Source organism: Canis lupus, chromosome 7 (assembly GCF_048164855.1).
Source record: "Canis lupus baileyi chromosome 7, mCanLup2.hap1, whole genome shotgun sequence".
In the NCBI taxonomy this organism is placed as follows: domain Eukaryota; kingdom Metazoa; phylum Chordata; class Mammalia; order Carnivora; family Canidae; genus Canis; species Canis lupus.
The window spans coordinates 53,484,122-53,511,392 of record NC_132844.1 but is presented as its reverse complement, the minus strand read 5'-3'; the positions used below and the strand labels follow the sequence as shown (position 1 = coordinate 53,511,392).

At 37.6% G+C, this 27,271-nt stretch overlaps 2 long non-coding RNA genes across 22 annotated transcripts in view; one reads left to right on the top strand and one right to left on the bottom strand.

Moving 5' to 3' along the window:
- Positions 1 to 27,271, top strand: part of LOC140636883 (uncharacterized) — a 126,707-nt gene that overhangs the window by 24,420 nt on the left and 75,016 nt on the right. For 9 of the 21 annotated variants that reach the window (XR_012034120.1, XR_012034123.1, XR_012034129.1 and 6 more), the window contains 4 exons: positions 6,788 to 6,854; positions 12,725 to 12,790; positions 22,406 to 22,550; positions 23,238 to 23,407. This is a non-coding gene — a long non-coding RNA (uncharacterized lncRNA). Of the gene's footprint in view, positions 1 to 6,787; positions 6,855 to 12,724; positions 12,791 to 22,405; positions 22,551 to 23,234; positions 23,408 to 27,169; positions 27,226 to 27,271 lie in introns of all 21 variants that reach the window. The other 12 variants (XR_012034112.1, XR_012034125.1, XR_012034126.1 and 9 more) reach the window with 7 other exon arrangements.
- LOC140636885 (uncharacterized) lies at positions 6,697 to 8,469 on the bottom strand. The gene is made up of 2 exons (XR_012034132.1): positions 7,461 to 8,469; positions 6,697 to 6,877 (listed from the first exon to the last, which is right to left on the bottom strand). It is a non-coding gene; the product is annotated as an uncharacterized lncRNA (long non-coding RNA).

Sequence of the window (27,271 nt, the reverse complement as noted above, 5' to 3'; positions counted from 1 at the left end):
TTAATTAGAGAAAATAACTTTTCTGTGGGCATTAAGTAAGCTTAACAACTGTGAAAACAAAACCTCACCCCAAGCATCACCTCAATGAACCAAAGGATCTATTATCAATAGATGTTAAACAGAAACTGTGCAGTCCACGGCTCTCAGGAAGATGGGCATATCTGTTCAGGCTGCTGGTTTATAAGATAAAAGTGAAAAGATCTAATATTTGTGTATAACTTTGTAGTTTTCAGGATACAAGTGTTTTACTATAGAAATATGTTTTTAAAGACATGAAATTATAAAAGATGGGAAACTGAAGGTCAGATAGATGCCATCAGGTTGTGGGCAACAGAATCCGATCAGATCCAGGTTTTCTGAGTCCTACAGCCTAGTCCCAACTCCACCACATACGGTGAGCTGCTGTCCCAGTTTGCCTGAGCGTGACAGATTTCCTAGGATGTGAAAATTTCAGTGATAAAACTGCAAAGGCAAACTGGGATAAGTTGGTCCCTCTATCACCATGTTGCCTAAGTTCTAACACATACTTTCACAATTCTGATTTTACCACCAGGCAATCAATGGTTAAGTCCAAAGGTCTCTGGGATCGCTAAGTGACCCATCTTGTTATCAAGATGAAACGGGAATAATAATGATAATTGTGTAACCAAGATTCTTGATTATGATACTAATCAAAACATTTGCCATAACAATGTCAATTATCATTAAATAGCATTTCCTTACTTACAGTATGGGAACCAAGCCAACAATATAATAAACCACCCACGATGGAGTGCAAGGATGTTGCCTTTGTTCTAAAAAAGGACCACATAAAATAAACTCTATAGAATTATTTATAAACTGATGTGATAATTTGTTGTTTTTTTTTATTGTTAGATCCTTTAAGTGCACTTTTGTTAATCCCAAAACAGAAAAGTGTTTTTCACCAGAACAGTAATTGATTATAAAATGTAGCATTTGAAGAAATGGTACTCTCTGTAGTCATAAATAGAAAACAACCACATAGAATTCTTATATCTGTTACTTGGTGCTCTCTGGTTACCAAATACTTTAGAACTGCCCTCAGACTGGGGATGTATTTTTGTTGTTGGAGTCTCCTGATTCTGATATCATTGGTGAATTTATTCCAGTACTGAGCTTTTTTTACCCCTGTCAACTTAGATTAAATCAAATTAGTTCTCATTTCAATATTGACCAAGATTTTTTTTGACAGCAAGAATGACCTCTGGTTTCCTCCCAAGGACACTTTATCTATAGAGTGAATCATAAAGTCTGAGAGAATGACTAAAACATTGATGTGTTTCTATTCAAAGTGAGTCAGGGAACCAAAGGGAAAGGATTTAAAATCATGATGCAGGACGTCCATGTTAGACAAAAGGAAGGGCTGCCTGGTTTCATGTTTGGGAAATCCTGGGACTTATTCCTACAAGTCAAGAAATCCCCTTAAGTGAAAACTTCGAAGGAAATGAGTAACTAGGTTGATTTCGGAATAGTTCTGACTTCAGTTGGAATAAATGTTAAAGTTTGATTGGAAGGTGAACAGTGAAGTAGGGATAAGATGCTTTATGAGAAGAGCCGAGGAAGTGGCCCCATTTGTAAGGGTTGTGATGTAATAAATCAATTCCTGCTGTGAATCTAGACTCCTAAAGCTGGTAGGCATCTCTAATACAGATTCTTTCAGTTAGGCTGCTGAATTTGCTAGCTTCTATATCTTTTATAGGAGATCATTTTCCTTCTGATTCTTTAAAACAATACAACATGTAAGTGAAAAGAATGATGGGTATTAACAAGCTGAAAGTCTTTATTTTACACTGAGGATGCTTAGGCTCAGAAATGTCAAAGGATTTGCCCAAAGCTACACAACTGGGAATTTGCAGAGTAGCCCAGAACAGAGGCTTCCTGTCTGCCCATTCTGTGTTTGTTCACTGCTCCATTTGTCTGGCTCCTTTACTACATTTAAGAGGCATTTGCCCCCTCATTGTGTGGTAGTCTAAGCTTATACAAGCAGTGTGACAGGTTGATGAACTAAAAAAAAGAGAAGTCATCTGTCCCTACAAGTTTCCTGTTCTAGATTGGAGTCTTCAGCAGTGCTTAACCCGATGGCTCTGCCTCTCTAGTCTGTCATGTTGTTGATGCTGCTTCCAACGTGCACATCATTCCACTTGATCTGAGTGAGGGGACTGCTTTGTTCTTCAAGGCTATTTATTCAGGGAATAAAATGTGTACCCCAAAATAAGAAGCAAATAAGGTGACAAAGCAAATTGTGTGAATAGATACAAAGTGTGAAGGTAACATAATAAAATTAATTTCTGTAGAGATACAATAGAAGGTAAATGTTTAAATGAACATTATCCTGTGTATCCATTCTAATGAAGTTTGCCACATTTTTGGAGCTCCACTTTGGATGGGGTCCTCAGTTTTAGTTTTTTGAGGCACATGGGGCTGTCAGCTTGAGAAATATAGTCACACTTAAATTTTAACAAAGAATATTGTTATCAAGAAGGTCATTCATCTTTTTGCAGATTTTTTTCTACCTTGTCATCTCTATCCTGTCATGAGATGTGACTGATGTATTTTTGTCTAATTCAATCAAATGGAATATTATGGACTAAGAGTTGACTCCAGACATAAGCCAGACAACTCCTCACAGAGTACACATTTGAAGGTATTGAAAGGAACGTACCTAGGTTCTGGAAACATTTGCAGAGAGGAATGGCGAATGTATTTGAAATAATAGAGACACATTACTGGAATGCATGTGTCAGCTTCAGAGTGATGGTTTTGGAAGGCAGCATTTTGTGATACGAAGGTCGTGGTGTATTTGCTGAAACTTCAAATTGTAGTTTCTATACAAGATTATTTACTGATAATTTGTATTAAAATATGATGGTTTTGTTAACAGAAATACATTAACTTGTCAGCCTCACCAGGCTCACTGGAACAATTCTAGCAGTGACTACTAACTAAAGATTTTGTGAGATCCTCTTGTTTTCAGTTGTTTAAAAACAATTCAATGAAAATTGGAGTTTGATCTGAGACCAGTAAGCACAGGCTGTCTAGTTGGTCAAATATCTGTACTTTGAGCTGTAATTATACTCAATCACTGTGTCTAGGTTCAAATATTCTTAACAATGGGGATAGATATATTTGATTAAAATAAACTCAGACAAATGAACTATTTCTTAATTAATAGTTTATTTGTTAGACAGAAATCATCTACCTCTAGAATAGAATCACTGTCCTTTTCAAATAGTATGTGTAAGCACTTGAGGAAGATTAATTTTTTTTTCTGTGCAGAGCTCTCCCACACTTTGCAGGGTGTGTGGCATCCATGGCCACACACTAACAACCATAAGAACTCAGGCAAATGTATGTAAAACAGAAATGCTTCACACATTTCCAAATGTTCCTTGGGGGTAGGAAGGAAGGTGTTGCCTGTGGTTGGAAACTTCTGATCAGATAAAAATAATGTAAGTGGCGATAAAAATAAAGTAGAGCTTATTAGTTGTGTGGCCCAGAGCAAATTACTTATCCTTGGGCCTCAGTTTCTTCATTTGTGTAGTGAAAGTTATATTAAGCCACTTCATAAGATTATTGTTAATGTGATTATAATTAATGAATGTAATAATGCATATAAAGTTCCTAGTGAATCACCTCACGAATGGTAGGAAACAGTATGTAATTAACTTCTATTCATTCTTTCTCTTCATACTTTAAAATTTTCCTTTCATAGGAAGGGCTGGACTTGATTTCTGGACAACCAGGGCTATTTTGGTGGATGTGTCTAGACATGAAACAAAGGGCCTAAGAAAATCTGTGTGGGGATATAAATATCCCAGAAATGGAATACAGGATCTAATGTAGATTTGAGAATCTCATTTGGCTTCAATTTATGGGCATAGTTCACTTACCTGAACATTTAGTTTTCACTTCAATAATCAATTTGTTACATTGTCCAGCAAATTAATTTCCTGTGAATGGGTTTTGTCTGTTGCAGACCAGCTTGTGACCTGCAGTAACCTCTAAGGAGTAGACGTGATTCTCAGATTTTTCTCATTTCAGACAATGGATAGGGTACCAGTCATTTTCCTAAAAAAAGTTGGCTTCTGGAGAACCAGCAGTCTTAGGCATTCTCTCAACCAACCCTATGTTGGTTCCTTTGAAGTGCTGTATATCCTGGATTCTCTTCAACCCTGTGTGCATTTCTAAAGCATAGTATCATATACTGGAAATTCTGGAAGCTTTTTTTTTTTTTTTACATGTCATTTCATTTGTTATAACTTTTTAACCTGAAAGGGTTTCCCAGAGAATCCAAAGTATATATAATTCCAATGTCCAAGTTCTTTACTTCTTTTGAAATGCAACTCCGTAAGAAAGTTGAAATGGAATTTTATAACTACACGCAGCATTCAGTGTCCCCCCTCCTTGGAAATGAAAAGCCGCCCAGAGAAGAGAATGTTCACTCTAAGACCCATTGTTTCCAAGATTCAGTAAACACTTAACTGAAATGCACTAGTCCTAGGCCAAGGCCGGGGAGATCAAGATAAGTAGCATGAACAGCCTAATGATATAGATTCAGAGTAATAATAACAATCACAGCAATAATAATGTTTATTGATTCAAATGTTCTAGGTAGTGTTTGAGAACATTAAAAGTATTAACTAATTTAACTCTTGTAACAATCCTATGAAGAAGACATTATTATTTGTTTCTTTTTTATAAATGAAAAATTTGAGGCCCCAAAGAGTGTCATATCATACAACCAGTATGGTAGAGCCAGGGATTGAACCCAGGCTACCTGTCTCAAAACTGTAGCCTAGAGAAGGGCATGCCTCACTGTCTAGAGGACTAGAGGGAAAGGCTTCATAGAACAGCTGTCTTTGATGCTATGTCTCAAAGGATGAATGAGTATTCTCAAGCAAGCAAGTAAGGCAGGGAATGGTATGCTAGGCAGAGGGAATAGAGTCTGAATGGGCTTAAATGCTTTGAACACTAAGTATCCTATGGCACAGTCAAAATGGATAATTTTAGAAGTTTAATATAGAGACCAAATTAACAGCATGAGTGAGGTTTAAGGAAACCAATAAGGGGTGTGCAGTGTCTTGAGCTATTAACATCAGGAAATTATACCCCAAGGCGTAAAAGGGGAACAGGAGTGAGATGAGGGCATGACTATCCAGGACCACATAGAGTAACTATATGGAAAAGGATCAGAACAGGAGCCTTTGGTAGAGGGATGCAAGCAGCCTACAGCAACCTAGCGTAAATAGAACAGGGAATACATCCCCAAATTCATGTTCTTCTCATCCTCTAAGCTTGTACTTATGCTGCACTTTGGCTGAAACCAACTAAAAGCCCTAGGACAAATGAATCCATGGATGCTGTCCGGAATGGTCAGCCTCCCTGGGTACAGAGCAAGGTAGGAATATTGGACAAGTGGGTCCACAGGGGCAAATGGACAATCTCCAGAACACAGACCAACGTATTATGAAAGAATGTTGGCCTAGTTTTGAATTGTTTTGGACAAATTTAACTTTTGAGTAATTTCCAAAGATCAAGTGTGCTCACTGACAGTAGAATACCTATCTCTTTCCCTAGAGAAAGAAGATCATAAAGCCATAGTTATATTTGATGGGAATCTTTTCCCAGATGTTTCTGAAACCTGACTCCACACAAATACAGTAGTAACTTAATACTAGCTCACATTGAGCAGGTTCAAAAGTAACTTTTTTCAATTGCCCCTAACTTAATTAATATTTTCATAATTAGCCAGGAGACTTCCTGAGTGAAGATGAGATATTTGGATACTTTCAGCTATTAGTGAATTATCTGGGCACAAAAACAGCCCTATGTTTCTTTCAGGCAGAAAAATAAAATAAGTTACTTTCATCTGCTTCTAATTCAAAAGTAGACAGAGTGAATTTGATTCAACATTATAAAAAAAATCACCTTTGGCTGAGATCATGCATGGAAAAATTCAACCCCAAAGGATAGAATTATAGAACATAATATGCAAGCAAAAAAAAAAATGGGCTGGGTAAAAAGGAAGGAAGAATATTCTAGTTGAAATCTATGGATAATATGAGCTTACCTGTTAATGTTCACTTTTGCAAATAATCTAAGAAGAGGATTATAGTGCCTACCACCAAGGAAGACGAAATACCCACTCCTATGGAGAAAGTGAGTAGAGTCAGGATAATTGAACTATTTAGTAATAATTATTAACATTTGTATTTGTCCAGACACTGTAATAAGTCTATTTAATCCTCTCTCTATAAGGTAAGTTTTATATTAGGTTGATTTTACATACAAATAAACTAAGAATTTTAGAGGCTAAATGACCTTTTCAGGTTCTATATTCAATAAATGACTTAGTGGAGCCATGAAGTCAGGTCTTCTTGATTCTGTAGGCCAGCACAGTTGTGTTTAAAAACAAAGAGTAAATGGCAAATGTTGTGGCATGGTATATGGCACATGGCAAAATGCAGTGTTAATTGCAATAGGTGTGCTGGTTTCCAATGATTTAATTAATTGATTAGAATATCTGGTGAACTTGAAAAGAGAGCTGATGACCTGTCACTCTGTGGATGGATGTACAGTGTCTTTCTTTATTTCTGAACTCCTTATGTTTCCTGAGTAGAGCTCAGAACCACTTTAAACCTTTAGAACTGTTAATATACAAAAGCTAGGACAAAGTACAGAATATATTTTTTTTATTTTTTTTATAAAGGATATATGAACAACCATATTTAGTCCAAGGCTGACCTTGGCCTCTTTTGTGTTTCAGAGAAAGGTGCCTCATGAACGTTGTGCAGTAGGATCTGTGTTTGTCCAATAGGCTAACAGCATCATAGGTTGGTAATATTCCCTGGTACACCTGTTCTTAAAAAATAGTGATCAATCAGTTGACACAGATGAAAATGTATATTAAATTTAGTAGCTTTGGAATCAATCGACAGAGGTAAACTATGTGCTAAATCTATTAGATTTTCAGAATAAATCATCTCTTTAGATTTGCATATTTACATTTATTGATGTTGTCTAAAACTAGGAACTTATGGATTTGCTGTTCTGGGATCAGGTAAATAAGTCAGGCATATAAAAACCCCTCACCTCATGAGGTAAATGTTGCCATGCTCACACCAACCATATTTTTATAACAACTGACTTCAATTAGCTTCCCATTTAATTTCTATATTTGTTTTTTTAAATTTCTATAAGTGTATATTGAAAAACACATATTAATACGGAAAGGATTTCTGTGCCAATAAAATGACACATTAAGTCTGTCCCTTCCCCCTTTTTAATGCTCTGAGATATATATGATTGCTATTGGTGATGCATGTAGAGGTAAGGTGGCACTCTGTGGAAGTGGGGTTGTGGTACACAATTATTTACCACACTCACATTAAGAGAGTCTGGAGGGGCAAATGGAAAACCTATAAAGGATTTAACCTTACCAGGAAATGCTGGCAGAGAGGGAGCATCCTCTTCCCAGAAGGTCATGTTCCTAGCACCTTGGTAGGTATGTACATTAAGGCAAAGTCCCCTCTACCTGTCTGAGGAGGGTGAGGCAGTCTAGGATGCAAGGGAATCATCTGGCCCTGATATTGGGCAAACTGGGCTGCCTTGGTGTTGCCTTGGTGCTGCCTTATCATATTACTTGAAAATTCCCCTTTGGGAATTTGAAAAGCGAGGCATTATCTCCAAATGAACCCTCGCCAAAAAGCACATAGTGTTACTGGGGAAAGAAAGATGGATCATTGGTCTGTCAGCAAATATAAGCTGTTTTTTTTCAGGTTGATGCACAATGCCTCAGGCCTGGGAGCTTGGGAATGGGGCAGAGTCCTTGCCTGGGGGTTTGGAACTGTCTTGATGGAGATAAGGAGAAACCATGAAGGAAGCAGAGATTGGCATAGGACAAAGCCTTCAGACCAAGGAACAAAGTTAGTGGCTACAGACATGAGGGCTTTCCACTGCACTTTAGAAAACAGAAAGGGAGAGGCACCTGGGTGGCTCAGTGGTCGAGCGTCTGCCTTTGGCTCAGGTCATGATCCTGGGTTCCTGGGATTGAATCCCACATCAGGCTTCCTGTGGGAAGCCTGCTTCTCCTTCTGCCTGTGTCTCCGCCTCTTTCTATGTCTCTCATGAATAAATAAAATCTTAAAAAAAATAGAAAGGGAATGGCTTAATAAAAGATCTGGGGATGTGACCAGACCTGGGAAGATCCCCAAAGAATAACTGAACCTTTTTTCCTATTTGCCAGTTTACCTTTTGGTCAGCCCTATCTGTAAGGGCACTGTGACCTCTAGTAATTTAAGATGACCAGTATGTTTTTTTATTCAATATTTGTACAAGGACATTGATGTAAAGAGACAGGAACTCAAGTGCTATTTTATTTCTGTCTAATTTTAGGACTTTAAGTTTGACCACTGTCTCTGCCTTTGCCTTTTTAAATTAAGTTTAACATCTGCCTTACCTCACTTTTGCAATGGAAAAAAATTTTAATGACTTTGAGAAATATTAAATGTTAGATCAATGTAGGAATATGTATGATAAAAAATTCTTCAAAATCTCTTAATATTTACTTAGGATTATATGAGCACCATACATAGATTTCTATTTTTATACAGTGGTGTATTTTATACATCTGTAGAATACAGACTACATAAGCATTTAGTCTCCTCTTCTCATTTTATAAACAATTGTTACCCACTGATAGAAAAAACAGAAAAAAAAATTTGTAAGAAGTTAAGTAACAAGATGTAAAAAAGTAAAAAGATAACATATGGAATAAAATAGACCATGAAATAAGGAACTAATTAGAAAAACAAATATTGTTAACATGTCTATACCACCCAAAGATATCTACAGATTCCATGCAATTCCTATCAAAATACCAACAGACCTATAACAAATAATTCTAAAATCTGTATGGAACCACAAAAGGCACCAAATAGCCAAAATAATGTGGAAAAAGAAGAACAAAACTGATTGTGATAGAACAAACTATCACAAACCCAGATTTCAAGACATACCACAAAGTTGTAGTCATCAAAACTGTATGGTCTTGGCACAAAAATAGACATATAGATCAATAAAGCAGAATACAGAGCCTATAAATAAATGCATGATTACATGGTCAGCTAATCTTTGACAAAAAAGGCAAAAATATACAAAGGGAAAAAGTCTCTTCAACAACAGGTGCTGGGAAAACTGGATAACAACATACAAAGGAATGAAACTAAACCACTGTCTTACACCCTACACAAAAATAAAGTAAAAAAGTATTAAAGACCTAAATGTGAGCCCTGAAACCGTAAAAGTCCTAGAACAGAGCACAGGTAGTAACTTCTCTGATGTTGGCCATAGCAATATTTTTGCAGATATGTCTCCTGTGACAAAAGAAACAAAAACAAAAATAAACTATTGGGACTATATCAAAATAAAAAGTTTCTGCACAGCAAAGGCAACAATTGATGAAATAAGACAACCTACTAAATAGGAGATGATATTTGCAAATGACATATTCTATAAAGGGTTAATATTCAAAATATATAAAGAACTTACACAACTCAATACTCCAAAGACAAATAATCCAATGAAAAAATGGGCAGAAGACATGAACACACATTTCTCTAAAGAAAGCATACTGATGTCCAACAGACACATGAAAAGATGCTCAGCATCACTAATCAGGGAAATGAAAATCCAAACCATAATAAGATATCACTTTATACCATTTAGAATGACTAAAATAAAAAACACAAGAAAGAACAAGTGTTGGGGAGGATGTGGGGAAATTGAAGTCCTTGTGCATTGTTGGTGAGCATATAAACTGGTGCAGTCACTATGAAAAACAGTATAGAGGTTCCTCAAAAAATTAAAAATAGAATTACCATATGATCTAATAATCCCACTACTGGGTTTACTCAATCCCACTACTGGGTTTACTCAAAGAATACAAAACACTAATGTGAAAAGCTATATGCACCCCTGTGTTCATTGCGGCATTATTTACTACAGCTAAGCTATGTAGACAATCCACATGTCCATCAAAAGATGAATGGGTAAAGAAAATGTGAGTCTATATGTAATGGAATATTACTTGATTGTAAAAAAGAATGAAACCTTGCCATTTGCAACAACATGAATGGATCTAGAAGGTTTAATGCTAAGTAAAATAAGTCAGTCAGAGAGAGACAAATATCACATGTTTTCACTCATATGTGGAATTTAAGAAACAAAACAAATGATCATGGGGGAAAATAGAGGCAAAGCAAGAAATAGACTCTTAACTACAGAAAACAAATTAATGGTTAGCAGAGGGGATGTGGGTGGGGAGATGAGTTAAACAGGTAATGAGGACTAAGGGGTGCACTTGTATGATGAACACGGAGTGTTGTATGGAAGTGTTGAATCATGATATTGTACCCCTGAAGCTACTATAACACTGTTAATTATACTGGAATTAAAATGAACAAATTATTTTTTTTTAATTTTAAAAAAAGAATAAAGTTTGAATACATTACATTATGTTTATACCTAAGAAAAGAAGGAACTGAAACCTAAGGCACTTAAAAAGTATTTATTTTTGAGGTTTTAGAACAGACAACTTAAGAAAGTTTCTTTTTCTCACTCAATTTCCTATAGTGGGTCTATATAAGAATAGTTTGATCAGCCTAGGGACTATCTTTTCTGTAGATTCTAGGCCCTTTTGTTAAGTCTGTAGAAAAACTGCCTCACCAGCAAAATATAACCATTTCCATTTCCCCCACTGTGATCTGTTCCTTACTGCAGGCTCAGTGTAGTATCAAATGTAGAAGCAATGGTCGCTTTAGAAGTAATCAGAGGGGCAGTAAGTTAACCTACCTCATCTATTCTCAACCTGCTGGCTTTCAGGGGTCCTGTACCTGTGTGTTGTGAGTGTTTTAGAGAAGTTCCCTCAGAAATGAGAAACTCATATGAAATAGGATGTGTGCAATGACTTTTTCTTTTGAAAAAACTAAGGCAATTAATAGCATGAGTATGAATTTTTTAAAAAGACTTAATTGAAATTAGAATTAGAAATAGTTTACCATAAATGTGGTATCTGGAGTTGTGAAAATAATAATATGCTTCTAGAAATGAAGCGCTCAAATAGGAAAGCACCTAGGGAATGATGAAGCTGAGAAAGAAAAGAAGGTAAGAGTTAAAGAAAAGTAGTGACTATGCAGTAGCTGAGAAACCCTTGTAGTGCAGAACCTAAGGCTGGATATGTATTTATGTATACTTAGTATGTAAATTAGTTCTCTGAAACAAAAGCCTTTTGGGGACTAGGACCCTCAATTAAAAATAACACTATGACCTGGCTAACGGGACTGTCCTTTAATTGGGTAAACCTATTGGACTTAAATATAATATGTACTGATACAATTTGCTTATGACACCATTTTAAACATGAATTGGATATACACATAGGTTAGTTCTTCATACTTACATGGTTAGTTGTGGATACTTAAAGGATGGTTGAATTACTCGTGTGTTGGCAGCTCCACTGTTGAATGCCTGGCAACCCCTGATAGGTGTCAACACTAGCCAACTGGCCCTATACCTGGAGAGGATCAAATGCCAACAGGACCCTTACCCGGTCCGTGTGCTAATACTATGTGGTTGACACCTGTTTTTTTTTTTTTTTTTTTTAATGATAGTCACACAGAGAGAGAGAGGCAGAGACACAGGCAGAGGGAGAAGCAGGCTCCATGCACCGGGAGCCCAACGTGGACGTGGGACTCGATCCCGGGTCTCCAGGATCGCGCCCTGGGCCAAAGGCAGGCGCTAAACCACTGTGCCACCCAGGGATCCCTGGTTGACACCTGTTGATGAGAACATTGTTCCTCCCCTGCTGGAAGAGAAAAAGGCCCAATCTGTTAGGACACATAAGATTCCAGAGGAACTCTACATCCTTTTCTACCATCTATAAGTACACTTCTCTCAGAAAGACAAGTGACAGTAATTCCCAGTTTCCTTCCACGGTAGTGATCCCTCCTCATTTTTCCCTACTAGATCGTAGGAGCTGGAAGGTGACATGAAAGCTGGTGTGTTTTCTGTACTTACATTGTCTAACTTTGTATACAGTCACAGTTATTCAGAGGAAAGAGAATCTGCTTGTAAATCTGTCTCTGGACTAGAAAGTTAATGCATTCTCTGCTAAAATATATTTATCAATTTGTTACAGTGCAGAAACTGAACCATTGCTTTAGGAGATTAAAGTTAGCATTTTGCTATGCTATCACTATTCAGTGTTATTGGGGATCGTATGGTAGGAATTTTCATGGTATACTGGAGTTGGCTTTTGGAAGATTTAGGTTTCACTATTTATTTATTTTTTATTTGGCAAATCATTTAACCTAACCTAGACTGTGGACTCATCAGAGTTAAGGGAATGATAATAATAGGTATTATATCACAAATTCTCTTGGGAATCTATGAGGTACTAGTGAATTTGCTCTGTCGGCTCTGAAGCCCACTCAAGCAGAAAAAAGTCATTCTAAAATGTCCTTCATGATTTTACCCCTTAAATGCATATTATCAATCAAATTTTGCACATTTTATGCAACACAAGAATATTTCTAGCTTTGCTCTTCCTGTGTTATTTATCTTTCACAGATTGTCTAGAACTATTCAGTTCTTTAACCGTAATTTTAACAACCTTTTAAAACAAACATGAAATATTGTGTTCCAGATAAAGCTATGAATGCCTCTGACGGTTCCATTTCAACATGTCCCACTGGCAGCACATGAGTGCTCAGTAAGTATGTTTTGAGGAAATTCTGGGAACACAGCAACCAGAGCATATGGCCCTGGCTCTCATTCCCTCCTGTTTTAGTCTGTAGCATGAGAGATCAATGAGGAGGAGCAAGGTCTCCAGGTAAACCCTGGAGGCATCTTAGATTTCACTTATAAGGAAAGAGCAGGTCCAGGATTTGGTTCTATTTGGGAAAAGAGTTTACCAGTTGTAGAGAGGAAGTCTTCTTTGTCCTTTAGGACTGAGGCAAAGTCTAGAATTTTGTATCTTCCAGACTGGTTAGCTGATATATCTTCCTGACTGGTTCCTAACTTTCTTTAGGAAATGTTGCACCAGCCAATTTTCTGTCACCTTGGGAAGGCCTGCCTCATCCAACTGCCCCTGGAGGGCATGGGTAAGGGCAGTTATGTGGGTGTGTGGAGTTGCTCCCAGTTCCTGAGATTTGGAGAGAGCTGTTACATACTGCTAGGAGATCCAGGAGCAGAAAGTCTTGGCAAAGGGTGAACTATTTGCCATTTTCTGGCTTTCTATTGTTCAAAAGATCTTAAAGTTTAACTGGACTGCCCGAAGCTTATAATGAGGCAGAGACAGGTTACAACTCAAGTGCACTAGCAATCTGAGAGGGGAAAACCTATCTGATTGTCTGGAACAGGTAGCCCCCATTGAGATAGAGACAATAAAAAGTGCCAAGTAAGATCTTTCATAAAAAACATTAGAACTCTCAAGTGAATAAAATTGGAGCATAAAAAAGGACTTCTGCTTTGAATTTAGGAAACATGGTCCATGACTTAAAAAGTCCAATAGAGGATTTGAAAAAAGAAGATAGACCCTGTTGAGGATGCCTTGGTAGCTCAGTTGGTTAACGTGTCTGACTCTTGGTTCTGGCTCAGGTCATGGTCTCATGGTCATCATCTCAAGGTCATGTAATTGAGCCCTGCGTGAGGCTCTGCACTCAGTGGGGAGTCTGGTTGAGACTCTCTCTGCTCCTCTGTCCCTCCCCCTCTAAAAATAAATAAATAAATCTTAAAAAGAAAAAGATAGACCAGAAGTGGAGTTGGAAACAGAAGTGGAGTGTGGAAGATCAACAGATGAAACAGCTCATCCCACAAATAGGCAGAGATAAAGAAACCACGAGGGGAGAGCAGGAGGCTGAGAGGGCAGGTTCAAGACTAACATGTCATCAGTGGGAGTTCCAGAGACAGTAAGGGGGATATTTATGTAGACCATAGAAGAAAATGTCTCTCATTTCAGAAGAACTTGAATGAGGAAATTGACTGAGCTGACTTTAGTCTCAGGCAGAATTAAATAAAAGACACACAACCAGGATATGACTTAATCTGAGGATAAATGGAAAGTATCATGAGTTTCTTCCCAGAAAGAACAATTCATGTACATAGAAGAAGGGATTAGAGTAGTATGAGAGTTTTCATCTACAATTCTGGAAGTCCAAGGTCATGAAATAACAGTGACCGCTTAGAACAAAGTGAGAGAAATTAAATGAAGATGACTTGATCTAGGGAAAAATTCACAAAAATATTTTACATAATTGATTAATCCATGATCGCAAGGTAAAAATGGAGAAAAGTGAAAATTTTGCTGCACAATTTGCAGCAAATCATGCAATATGGAAGTTAACATAAATGGTTGAGAACTGTCAGAAAAAAATATATTTGTTAAATAATGAGTTTTCGAAACAGAGGAGGCATTCTGTTGTGGGAGAAAACAAAGCCAATAACCTGGAACTAAAATTTATCTCAACAAAATCTAAGAGTTGGGAGGAAGGATGGGACATAGGAAAATGACTCTGGAAGGAATATTTGATCTTGTTGAGCCGCAGTGCAATGAGGAGGAGTTGGAAGCCTGCATCTCAAACCCAAATATAATAATAGAAGAATAAAAGTTTGATATCATAGGAATGAGAAAATAATAACTATTCACATTAAAAAGCAATTTCCAAATTATTAACAGAGAGAAAGGAAATGAGTAGAGACTTAAGCCAAAAAATATTAAGAAAGGGAAAAGAGGAAATGATCACAAACCACAATACACTTTAAACATAACATAAAAGGAGTAAAATCACTCATTCAGTTATTCTATTAAACGTGAATGGGATTAAATCCTCTTTCTCAGTATAGGATGCAGGAAGGATGATTTCCTATAATGAAGACATGGATATAAAGGTTGAATGAATGAATTTATATGTGCAATTTTCTAGATTTATCACCTCAGATTAATATATTCACTATGTCATATAACTCCTTTGTGAGTATAGTTGAATATTTCTGTTGTGTGTTGTCTCAGTAGAAGGGGATTCCTGTGTCAGCCCTTAGTGGTGGACATTACTCTCCCTGGACCAGTCTGACGGTGGGACTGGGGGTCACAGGGCATAGGAATCCTACATGAATTACGAGGTCAGGTAGGCCTCGATTCTATTTCGTCTCTGCTCTCCACCTGCTGTGTAGTTCTAGAAGAATGACTCCTAGGGTTTGGTTTCCTTACCTGGTGATGCAAACATTGATCTTGAGTAGTCACCATGAGGCTTACATTTGTTGGTATACGTAGAATTCTTTGGAAATTTCTGTAGCACATAGCAGGCACTTGGTGGATATTAACTATTTAGTTGTTTCTCCATCTCTGTCTTCTAAACTCACCTAATCCATCTTCCCAAACAAAATTCACAGAGTAGGGTGAGCCATGTCATTCAGGCTTGGCATAGCCAGGAAAAAAATGGAAAGACAGAGGATCATAGAGACTCCAGAAATCTTCCCACACCTTAGGTTGTTGTGGCTTTGGTGATGCAAGGGATAACAGAAAGTGCACCTGTTTAAACAATGAAAGTCATGCCAAATTGAATGTATGCAAAGGCAAAATATCCAATTCAGTAGTATCTATTTAGATTACCTTTAATATTTACTTGAATATTCTGTTTGGTAGTCATCTGTACTCCATTTTCAAGTATAGTTTTGACAATAATTTATAGCTCATAGTTATGATATTTCCTAGATGTGATTACTTAAGATCATTGAATAATTCAAGTTCCTCTCTCTCCTCTTTCTTCTTTGCTATGTCTTTTTAAATTGTCATTTTGTATCTTTAAAAACCTGTTTTAGAATTTTAGTTTATTTCCATAAATACTTCTGTTTATTTTGCACTGGGACCTACTAAGAGGAAGATTTCAAAGGCAAATAAAACTTGTTCCCTGACCTTACAAAACTCAGTGTATAATGGGAACATAAGCAAGTAAATAAACAAATCAATTATAGGAGGTGCTAACGTGCATAGACAGGAACCTGGGGTGCCAGGAGGACAGGAAGAAGAAGCCTTTAACTCAGACATGGAAAGTTAAGGAGGGTGATCTGTGAACCTAGTCTTAAAAGAGGGTTAGATTTGGGATGGTAGAGTAGGTACAGTAAGATGGAGAGATCAGAGGAGTGGAGAAGGAGAGCAACGGCAAGGTAGGCATTGGCAGCAAAGAAGGTAGTGGAAGCAAAAGGCCAGGGTCTGTAGAGAGCCCTGTCAAGTGAGTGTCTGTGGACACTGCTAAAAAAAAAAAAAATAACCCTTACTAGAACCTCATGGCAATGCCTATCCCAAAGGCCTGGGCTCTGTGATTCCTTGACTCCTTCTTAACTATGAGAGCCTGTGATTCTGATTCCACTCAACAAAGTTCCAGAGGATTTTGCTGTTGGGGTACATGTTTTCCTGAATAGAGACTATTAAAATCTCTGGGATGGGTAGAACCATGTGCAGTTTTGAAAGTATCATGTTATTATTCTCTCCATTGAGAATCACTACAATAAACTGAGGTGTCAAGGATTCATCCCCCTCTGTCTTCAAAACCAATTACTGAATAGATCCAAATCCTCCAGGCATACAGAGGTTATCTCTTTGCAGGAGTCAATAGACAACCCCCCTCCAATTTCCTGGATCCACACTCTTGGCCACCTTCCAGTTCTGAAAATATCCACTCTGCTGGCACCATGTAAAAACTCGTTTTTACTTGCCACATATTCTCTGGCCCAAATCCCTACACTCCTGTGTCATGCAAAAACTCATTTATGGATTTAAAACAGATTTTTTTTAGGGTTTTGGATCAACTGCTAGAACTAGAAGGAGCAAAATAGTTATGCAATCATGATACTCATTGGTTTCTCTTTATTTTGAGGTGTCAATACTAGTTTATCTAAGAGTAAAGTTTTAAAAGATGCAGGGAGGGAAGAAAATAAATGTAGATTTCAAAAATATTTTTGATAATTTAATATAATAATTTTATTGACACTATATGTGCTTTTATGCAAAGATAATGTCTTTTTTGTGTGCACAGAAAGTATTCATTAAAGTGTGTATGCATGTGCATAATATATACATAGACATACATATCCCAGAGTAAAATAATGAACAAACTCTTCTACTATAAGACAACATTCAAGGTACAGAAGCATCACATGGGCTTACAAATCATGCATAGATTACTTTTAAAAAGGAACAACTTTGGTCTTTTTAAAGTTAAAAATTATAATCTTAATATGCATCTAAATTTAATTACGTAACTCTTAGAGTAGTTTTCTCTTTGTGGGAGGAACCCACAATTTCTCCCTCTCTCTTATGTATTTCAGCAATTGTTCACATGCCCTGAAGCATCAGAGCTGTTATCAAATACATTTTTGCATAAGACTAGAGTCAATTTCATCACAGTTGGGGAAAAGAATTTTGTTGTTGTTTTGGTAGAGTCTGTCCCCCTGTTATTTCTTTCATCTCTTTAATCTGATTCTAGTGAAGTCTGTAAGGCCAATCTATTAGTGTTCTCTCCTACAAAGTTCTGGGAGCAGGGCTGGTAAATTCTTTTATTTTCCATTGAGTTGTGTTGTGATTTGATAAAATGGGAGATTTGTTCCTTTACTCATCCTGGCTACAGGAAAGAAGAGGCAAGAGCACTGAAATACCAATTCCAGGGGCCCATTTTTTTTCTTTTATATGCCTCCCTTTCTCCTTTTTAAATTTTATTTTTATTTTATTTTTTTATCTTCCAGCATTCATCTCCCCTGCCCTCTGAAAATCCTGTGTTTACTTTTGAACAATGGTCAGCCAGTAAAATCTTCAACTTGGCAGCAGACCAAGCTGTCCCTAAGTGAGCAGGGCAGCTCCCCACAACCCCAAGAGGGGCAGGTGGTTCTTACAGGGATACTTTTCATAGGCTTTATAGGAGATTATAACTTTATAGACTGGTATTAGGCCTGTAAAGCAATGATGATTCCTAAAAGTTGGAAGAGAAGAAGGGGGAGGTACATTGAATAAGCCTGGATTGTTGCCACTTTGAATGAAGCCTTCTTAAATTCAGAACCCAGCAGCTCCCTTGTCATTCTGAGATTCATATCCGTGGAGATGATGCTGACTGTGGTTATTGATCAATGATAAAACAAGATTTCAGAATAGAAATGCTTCTTATTGAAAGAAGGGGTGTTGTGGGAACTGAAATTTTCAAAGTCCTCCTACCTTGTCAAACAATTAAATGAATAAATAAAAAAACGAATAAGAAAATTCAGGTTGAAGGGCAATTCAGTCAAGTTACCCTAACATAGCCTGTATTTTTGTCTATTCAAATGTGTTTGCCCCGGAGCCAAACAGCCAGCTGTGTTCTGCTGGGTGATGTATGAAGCAGAAAGAACACCGTCTAATTTTTATATCCAGTTGAGCCTGAAGTACCTTGAGATGGGGAGGGAGGTGGCACATCTCACTCCCACTCAGGAATTATTATTCATGCAAGAATCACTCATCAGCTATCCTGGTAGCCCTCCCTAATTCCATTAACCCCTCAACCACTGGGTGGTAAGTAGGAGGGGCTTGAGGTCTAATTAAAATTAATTGGTTGAATGCCAATTAAGGAGGAGCTTTTTGAGTTTTGTGTTTTTGGAGGGCCTGGCTGTGTTTTATTTACTTTAGATTTCCTTTCTAGGCAGTGGTAAATATACTCTAGGTCTCTTTCCATATATTTCTTTCACTTTTAATTTCTCTTGGAATAGTCACCTGTATGGGGGTGAAGTGCTTATGCAAATAAAGGAATGTCACAGATTACTTATTTAGTGGTCTCCTTTGGCAGAAATTCTCATTGGAAGGCTTCTCAACCTGGGCAGTTTCTCTCAGTCAATACCTCCTGCTTTTTTTTTTTTCTAATTGGAGTTCGATTTGCCAACATATAGAATACCTCCTGGTTTTTATGTAATTCTGGGAAGTTATTGTTTGGCTGTTTACGTCCCCAATCACTTCACAAAAATATCTGTCTAGAACCATTTAGAAATGACCTCAGAAATGAAACCCAGTGCGCAAGGAAATGAACAAAGGACTCTTTGACTTTGACAAAGACTTGACAGAGAATTAGACACTGAATTATCTGGCCAATCTCTGGATAATTATTAATTATTTTAATAGTACATTTACTTGTGCAATTCATTGAAATTAGATCTACAGGTTTTCTTTGTAGCATCTGTAGAGTTAAAAGGAAGACAGGCCATATCTAAATAGTGAAATAAATTAAAATTCCAGCCCAGTTGTTACAGTGTGCTTAGGCTGCTCACCCAATAAATAGGATTGCAGTATGTTTGATCCAGTTGTGATGCAAGGTATTAAAGATTGCATAAAATACTTAATAGGTACTAAAAACGTCTGTAAATTTCATAGCCATCTGTAGATAAGAACTTGTGGAAACTCAGATGTTAAAAGAAAAGTGACATATGGATTTTAAAACACTGCTGCCTTCCAACTCATCAGTCACCAGGATCACAGTGTGCCTGAGACACCTCCCACTGTGTGAGGAGGTGATATCAAGAAGGAAGAGGGTGCCACATCCCAGTTTTGTTAGGGATGCTACATACCACTTACTTACTGCTTCTGAGCAGTAGAAATAATCAGTTTTTCATGTGGAGTTGTAGTTCTAAATAGACTCTGTTTGCTGCATTAGGAAATTCTACTGGTTAAGAGCATGGATTTTGGAGCCAGATTGGTTCAAATTTCAGTTCATCTCTGTGTGACCTTGGGCCAATAGCTTAACCTCTTTGTGCCCCACTGTCATCACCTATAAAATTATAACAGCAATGGTCACCTATCTCATATAGTGAGATTAAATGAGTTAATATTTGTAAGGAAACGCACACATAGTAATGCTATTTTTAAATACTTTTTATGTTGTAAGAAGTAATGTCCTTTTAAGAGCTGGGTACATATGATTTTTTTGTCGTTGCTGTGGCTGATTTTAAATATTACTAAATATTAAAATCTTTAAAAAAATAAAATAAAATCTTTTATACGGGGACACCTGCGTGGCTCAATGGTTGTGTCTGCCTTCGGCTCAGGGCGTGATCCCAGGGTCCTAGGATGGAGTCCTGCATCCAGCTCCTTGCAGGGAGCCTGCTTCTCCCTCTGCCTATGTATCTGCCTCTCTCTGTGTGTCTCTCATGAATAAATAAATAAATAAATAAATAAATAAATAAAATCTTAAAAAAAAAATCTTTTATATGAAGTGAAATGCTGTAGCTCAAGTCTCATCACATTTGTTAAGAAACCAGCCAGTCTATCCCTGACTGATCTCCCATATCTCTGAACTGGAAAGGGAATGAATATTTGCTGAGTACTCACATCCTGGGTAAATTTTATATATGTTATATCTGTCTCTTCCACAAGAGACCTACAAGGTATATAGGATTAGTTCCATTTGACAGGTGAGCAAACTGAGGAAAACCTAATTTTACGTCTTCTCTTAGTCTTAATTTGAGCATATATAAAATGAGGATAGTGATATTTTCTTCTCAGAATATACAGCTAAACTGACTCATAAACCATAAACTTTGTAGTTCTGAGGAGGAAATATGACTGTTTTATATGAAAAGTTAGCCTAAGAAAAAAGAAAAGTCTAGTTTTGTGGAGGGTCTCTGAATCAAATAAGCTAAAACAGTTATGACAAGGTGTATGTAATACATAGTATATGCCCTTTCCAGCCCCTAGCTGTTTAGAGTTGGTCTGAAGCCTAGTAAGTTGCTAAGGGCTGCCATGGTGTTCTTCTTTGGCAGCTCTCTCTCCAGAGACAGCACTGCCTAGTGTCTTCTCTGCAATGATAATTAGAGTAGTCCCCAAAGGATTTCTGTCCTTAAGCAAAATGTTAGTGTGGTAATCCTAGTTCTGTTTCCCAAATATTTCTAGTCCTTCTCTCTAGCATGTGGTAGGAATAGTGCCTGCACTCTTGAGGTTAGTTGTGGCCATATGACTTGCTTTGAACTATGAAGATTGATACATATCAGTATGATGAAAGTTATGTGAACGAACAAGAAATAAATCTTGTTGTTTCAGGCCACTCACTCTTGGGTTTCTGTTAGGACACCTTAACCTAACCTATCCTGACTGATATAAATGGCAAATAAGTTCTTCAGTTAGGTGTACTTGGAAATTTTATAATATTAGAGTAGGTAGTTTTGAGGTCTTCCAGGTCAGGCTGTAGAAGTGGTTGGAGACAGGAAAATAGAAAAGAGAGACAATAGGAAACAAAATGTTTCACGACACCTAGCCAGGTTTGTAGTGGCCACTCTGGCTTGAAATGAGGTGCCTGGTTCTTTGACAAGTATTTGCCTTTAATACGTAGCTGGGTACTTTCTGTAGAAGCCACCTACTCTTGATTTGCTCCCTTTCTGTCACCAGCACTTCCTGTTACCAGCACTGCATTTGGAAGAATGAATGCAGGGCATGTGGTGGGCAGTGAGGGCACAACAATGAAACACATGGCATCATTTCAGCCTGGTCACAGTCATAGGATAGGATCACAGTCATAGGATAGAATCACTTCATATCACTATTGCCAAAAGATTGATCTCATGTAGTTGCAGAATACTTAAGAGTGTCAAAGGAAGCAGTTTGTTATTTAGGAGAGATCACCGAATTGTCCCTTACTTCTCATTTTCCCCATTGTGTCAGACTTGGCTAAACCTTTAAATATATAACTGAGCTGAAAAGAAAAGGAGAAAAGAAAAAGAAAGAAAGAAAAGAAAGAAGAAAGAAAGAAAGAAAGAAAGAAAGAAAGAAAGAAAAAGAAAGAAAGAAAGAAAGAAAGAAAGAAAGAAAGAAAGAAGAAAGAAAGAAAGAAGAAGAAGAAAGAAAGAAAGAAAGAAAGAAAGAAAGAAAGAAAGAAAGAAAGAAAGAAAGAAAGAAAGAAAGAAAGAAAGAAAGAAAAAGGGAGGAAGTAAGGGAAAAGTCCCCTTGGTGTCACAAATGGAAAGGGAATTTAGAGCCAGAACACAAATCTCATGAACTGATGTCATCAATGTTAAAAAGGGATATATCAGATTGGATAGAGGCTTTAAGGGCTAAGGAATTGGGCTTCTACACCCAAATAAGGCCAAGAGATGTGGTGTTAAGCCTGTGTGAGATAGAGAAGTTGAACTTACGTAAAGTCAGAACCCTTAAGTGATAGCACTAGAAGGATTCTTCCTACCAGCACAGGGAAGTGACCTGAATGTATTTTTCTGCCCTGGGCTATGGGTGGACAGAGAGTCTTCTAAGAGAAATTTAAAAACTAGGCTTGCCTGCACAAGCTGTGGGTGTGGACTATAATTTTCACTACATGCATTTTCACTACAGGACTTTCCTCAGGGGTATAAATTAATGTAAAATGTATCCTGCACCAGAGAAATTCCTAGAGTGCCAGCAAGAAACAAATGCAAAGTTCTCCATAGCAAGACTGCCACAATTTCCAGCCCGCCAGGAGGGAATAAAACCTCGTAAGGTAAGTTCACAATAAAAATTATAAACCACATGAGGAAATGATGGATCCTAAAATATCAAGATAGTGGGAAAATCCAAAGAGACTTTAAGAATGTTTTAAATAATTAAAATAGCATGGAAGCCATAGGGAAAAGAACCCATTATGAACTAGAAGACGCATATTTGAAAAAGATCCAAACACAATTTCTGGAAACAAAAAGTATAGTCATTGAAATCATATGAAACCTAAATTTGATGTGTTAAACATCTGGATTAAACTTAGATAAAGCATTAATGAACAGGAAGACATATTTTGGCAATTATTCAAAATGCAGCATGGAGGGGGACCTGAGTGGCTCAGTCAGTTGAGCTTCCGACCCTGGGTTTCAGGTCAGGTCATGATCTCAGGGTTGTGAGATGAGCTCCTCCCTCAGTGGGGAGTCTGCCTAAGATTCTTTCTCCCTCTCACTCTGCTCATGCCTCTCTTGGCCCCCAGCTCACACTCTCAAATAAATAAATAAATAAATAAATAAATAAATAAATAAATAAATAAATCTTAAAAAAAAAAAACCAAAAAAACAAATGCAGCACTGAGAGGAAAAACAAAATGATGTGGAGGCTGAGGCATAAATTGAGAAGAATCAGAAAATAAGGGTAGTGGTGATCAGACCACATTTAACCAATAATGAGTGAAAATTTACTAAAGCAGGTGACAAAAATGAACCTTAAGAAGTAAAACGAGTACCAAGCAGGATAAATAAAAATACATCCACACAAAGACTTATCTTGGAAAAACTGCAAGAGACTAAATATGAAGTAAAGAAGAACCGAGGAAGGAACATTTATATGTAGAAAGGATTTCTCATCAACAAAATGAAGGTAAGAAGATAATAAGAGGAATGTGTTCATAGAACTGAGTGGGGGGAAAAGTGCATCTTTAGAAATCCATTTAGACAAAGACTGAGTGATGTCCATTCACAGAAAGTTGCTGAATGAGATATTCTAAAGTAGGTATGAGGGAGATTAAACCCAGAAGGAAAGAGATAAGAGGCACTGGTGAGCCAGGAACTGGTAAGCAGTGAACCAGATAGTTGTCTTGCCTGACATGCAAAGCTTTTGGACAAAAGGGTTCCTAGCATAGGGAGAACCTCAGGTCAGGCTCTCTCAGAGAAGTTCTGAACATGCAGGGCACAGGGAGCTCAGTTATCCCCCAAGGGATATTCTTCTTCAATTTTCAGGAGTATTTTTAATATTGAAAGGTCAACTTCTAAGCCTTGATGTGCAATAAACACTCATTAAACAACAACAACAACAACAACAAACAACATTCATTTGCTGAAGTCTTAATGCTCAGCCTTTTGATCACTTTACCTTGTGTTGTGTCTTTATGAGGAATAGACCCCATGTGATATTCTCTTCTCTGGGCCCTGAATCAGTAAGAGTTTGGACAACAAACCAGTCCTTACAATGTTGTGTATCTTGTCCTGCTCTTTACCACCTCCTGCCCATCTTAGTTGCCAGTAATCTCTAGAACTTGGGTTCTTGGTATTTCACGTGTTTGGTTTGGACCATGCATTTGCCCATATCTAGCTCCTGACCTTGGCTCACTCCCACCTGCTTTCACTTTTCTCATGATTAACTGCCCCACCCCACTTCCCAGATCCCCCATTTTTAAAGCTTCCTCAATATTTTGTTTATACTATTATTGTGGTATTTTATTATATATTTAAAACATAAATATTGTGGGAGATATTTGCTAATACCTTCACAAGGAAATAATCCTTTGTCTAGGTATATCTAGGTATTTTACAAGTATGAATTATCATTTCTTTTAATTTTTATGCAAATAATTTGCAACCAGATGTCTAGTGGCTGAAGCTATAGGCATGGGGAGAGGTAGAAATTTGGTCAGATTCTCACAGATAATAAGTCACATAATCACAACTGAAAGCCTGATGAGAATAAACTCAATGCCTATGCCCTTGACCATAGTGCTGTTTTGTCCCCACCTCCTTTTAATTTCATAAAATTCCATTGGGAAGGGCCACCATGTGACTTGTTTATTGGCTTCATGTGCTGGCTACGTGGGATGTTACTGGGAAGATGAGATCTTGTCAGGCATAGGGGTCAGGATAAGGCATTGAGATGACGATTGGAGTACTACCTCCCACTTGATTCAGAATAGTGCACAGCTAGTGACCCCAAGGATAGGATGTGACCAATCACACCCATTATCCATTAAACCCTCAGTGAGGAAAAATGTATGGGCATCTCAGAAGATGAGGTCTTCCTATAATACTGAATAATTTGGTAGCTCGTGTATGCCAGGAAGTGAGTGGTTTCTGCAATTGATTGTGGAGAAATATGAATGTACTTTAATCACCCTGAGTCATTGTCTTTGCTGAAAACCTCTCCTTTGGTGTCCGTTCCAAAGGAATCTACTGCTACATCTTTCTTGACCTGGTTTTGTTAATAGCAGAGCACTATGAGGTCCAACTCTAGCCACTCTAGTTAGCACCAATGTGCATAACTACTAAATGGTTTCTGACAGAATCAGGAAATAATTCTTGACTTGGAGCAAAATAATTTCCATTTCCCCAGAAAAAACTACTGCATGCATCTTTCTCTTCCCTTTTCTTCCTTTTTCTCTTTGTGTGTCTCCAGACAGCCAGTCATCCCTTATTTCTCTCCTTCCCCCCTTTCTTTCCTGTTCTCATTAGCTTTCACCTGCATTTTTTTTTTTTTTAATTAGAGAACTTCCCTTGAGTTTCTTTTGTATCAATTCAGCCTCACTTAACTTCTTGTCAAAGGCAATGGGGCGGGGGGAGAGTTACCTAATCAAATAGTGTTGATACAAACCATATGTTCAAGAAGTTGAGCTCTCTCCCACTGGTTAGAGAGAGAATTAGATAAGCCTGGTCTTCATATCAATAGTTAACAGTTTAAGGAATAGCAAGAGTCTGTCTCTCAGATTGCTAACACTTGGCATTTCTGTAAAGCAGTGGTTCTAAACCCTAGTTGCCTAATAGAATTACATGAGATGCTTTAAAAAAAAAAACATTAATGCCCAATACTTGCCCTCCCCTCCAGGATTCAGATTAAATTTGTATGGGCTGGGACTTGGGAATCAGTATTTTAAAAAACAAATCAAAACAAACAAACAAAAAACAATTTAAAAAAGTACACCAGGTGATTATAAATACTTGAAGGTATTGGTCCGTAAGGGTTCTTTTCTTATTCAGCATACTTGTAATAAATGATGCACTGACCTGAGGACTAATGACTCTCACAGAAGCCAGGAAAGGGTGTGGACCAGAATTGCTTAGTGCAGTGGTTCTCAAATGTGCTCCCTGGACCAACAGCATCCAGCCTTGTCTGGGAACTTGTTAGAAATACAAATTATTGGGCCTCACTCAGAACTCTGGAAAGGAACCCAGCAATCCATATCTTAACAAGCCCTTCAGGGCATTCTGATACCCTAGTTTGAGAACCATTGTGTTGGAACCTTATTACTACCAGTGTGTTCCAATCTCAGCATCATGTCAGAGCCTGTTCGGAAATGCGGCAAGTCAGACCCTCCTCTAAACTTACCAAATAAGACTCAACATTTTAACAGGACCCCTGGTCAATTTTATACATATTAAAGTTTGAGAAGCACTGTGTTAGAGGAAGTATATGTATTTTAAAAAATCCCTCCGATCCCTTTTTAAGGTATGTACATATGAAGGCAATATTGGCTGGTAGGACAGATAAATACAGAAATCTGTGGCTTACCGTAATGCAAATTTATTTCTTGTTCAACTTAAAGTCTAATCAGTGATGGAGGGAACTATGTTCTACACAGGACATGGAGATGACAGAGACTGCTGTTTTCAAACTGAGCTTCCAAAGTCACTCTGAATGTGTCAGCATCCAGTGGAAAAGTGGGGAGGAGAGAGTGGAGGATCTCCTGGAAGTTTTCTCGGTCTTGGCCCGGAAGTGATGTGCATCATTTCCCCCCCACATTCCATTGGTCAGCACCCAGCCACAGAGTTCTGCCCACATATAAGACAGGGCTACAAAATTTGATTTCAGGCCAGGCTGCTACCCAGCCACAACCCCACACCACACAAGGGAAACATGGATCTTTAGCAACTGGTTACCAGCCTTGGCCACATGATGGGCCCCCAAAACGACCACACAGGAAGAGAAATGTGGGGCTGATCCCACTCACCCAAAATCTCTCTGGAGGGGAAAACTCTGTCCTTTAAAATTACTTATTCATACTTTGGTATGGATTACAGGTATCATCCCAGAATTTTTAAGTTTAAATCTCCTTAGATATTAGATTCAGAATCTAGTTATCCTAGAGATTTAGGTCTAATGAAAATATAAGTAGAAAGTATGTAAGATAGAGAAAGATGCAAAGAAAAGGGGAACCTGGTTGACCACTTCATGTTCACTGAAGTTAGTGTTTACAAAGCACATTCACATATATTTTAGATGCAATGACCTTATTAACGCAGTGTTATTGTCTATAATTTTCATAAGAGGAAGTGAATTCTGGAGATGTTAAGAAACTTTTCTAGGGTTACAAAGCTGGTATATACAAGGTTTTCATGTTCAAAGCATATTTCTTTTTCTTTTCTTTTCTTTTTAAAGGTTTTATTTATTCATGAGAGACACAGAGAGAGACGCTCAACCACTGAGCCATCCAGGTAACCCTCAAAGCATATTTCTATTGTGAAACATGATATAGTCACG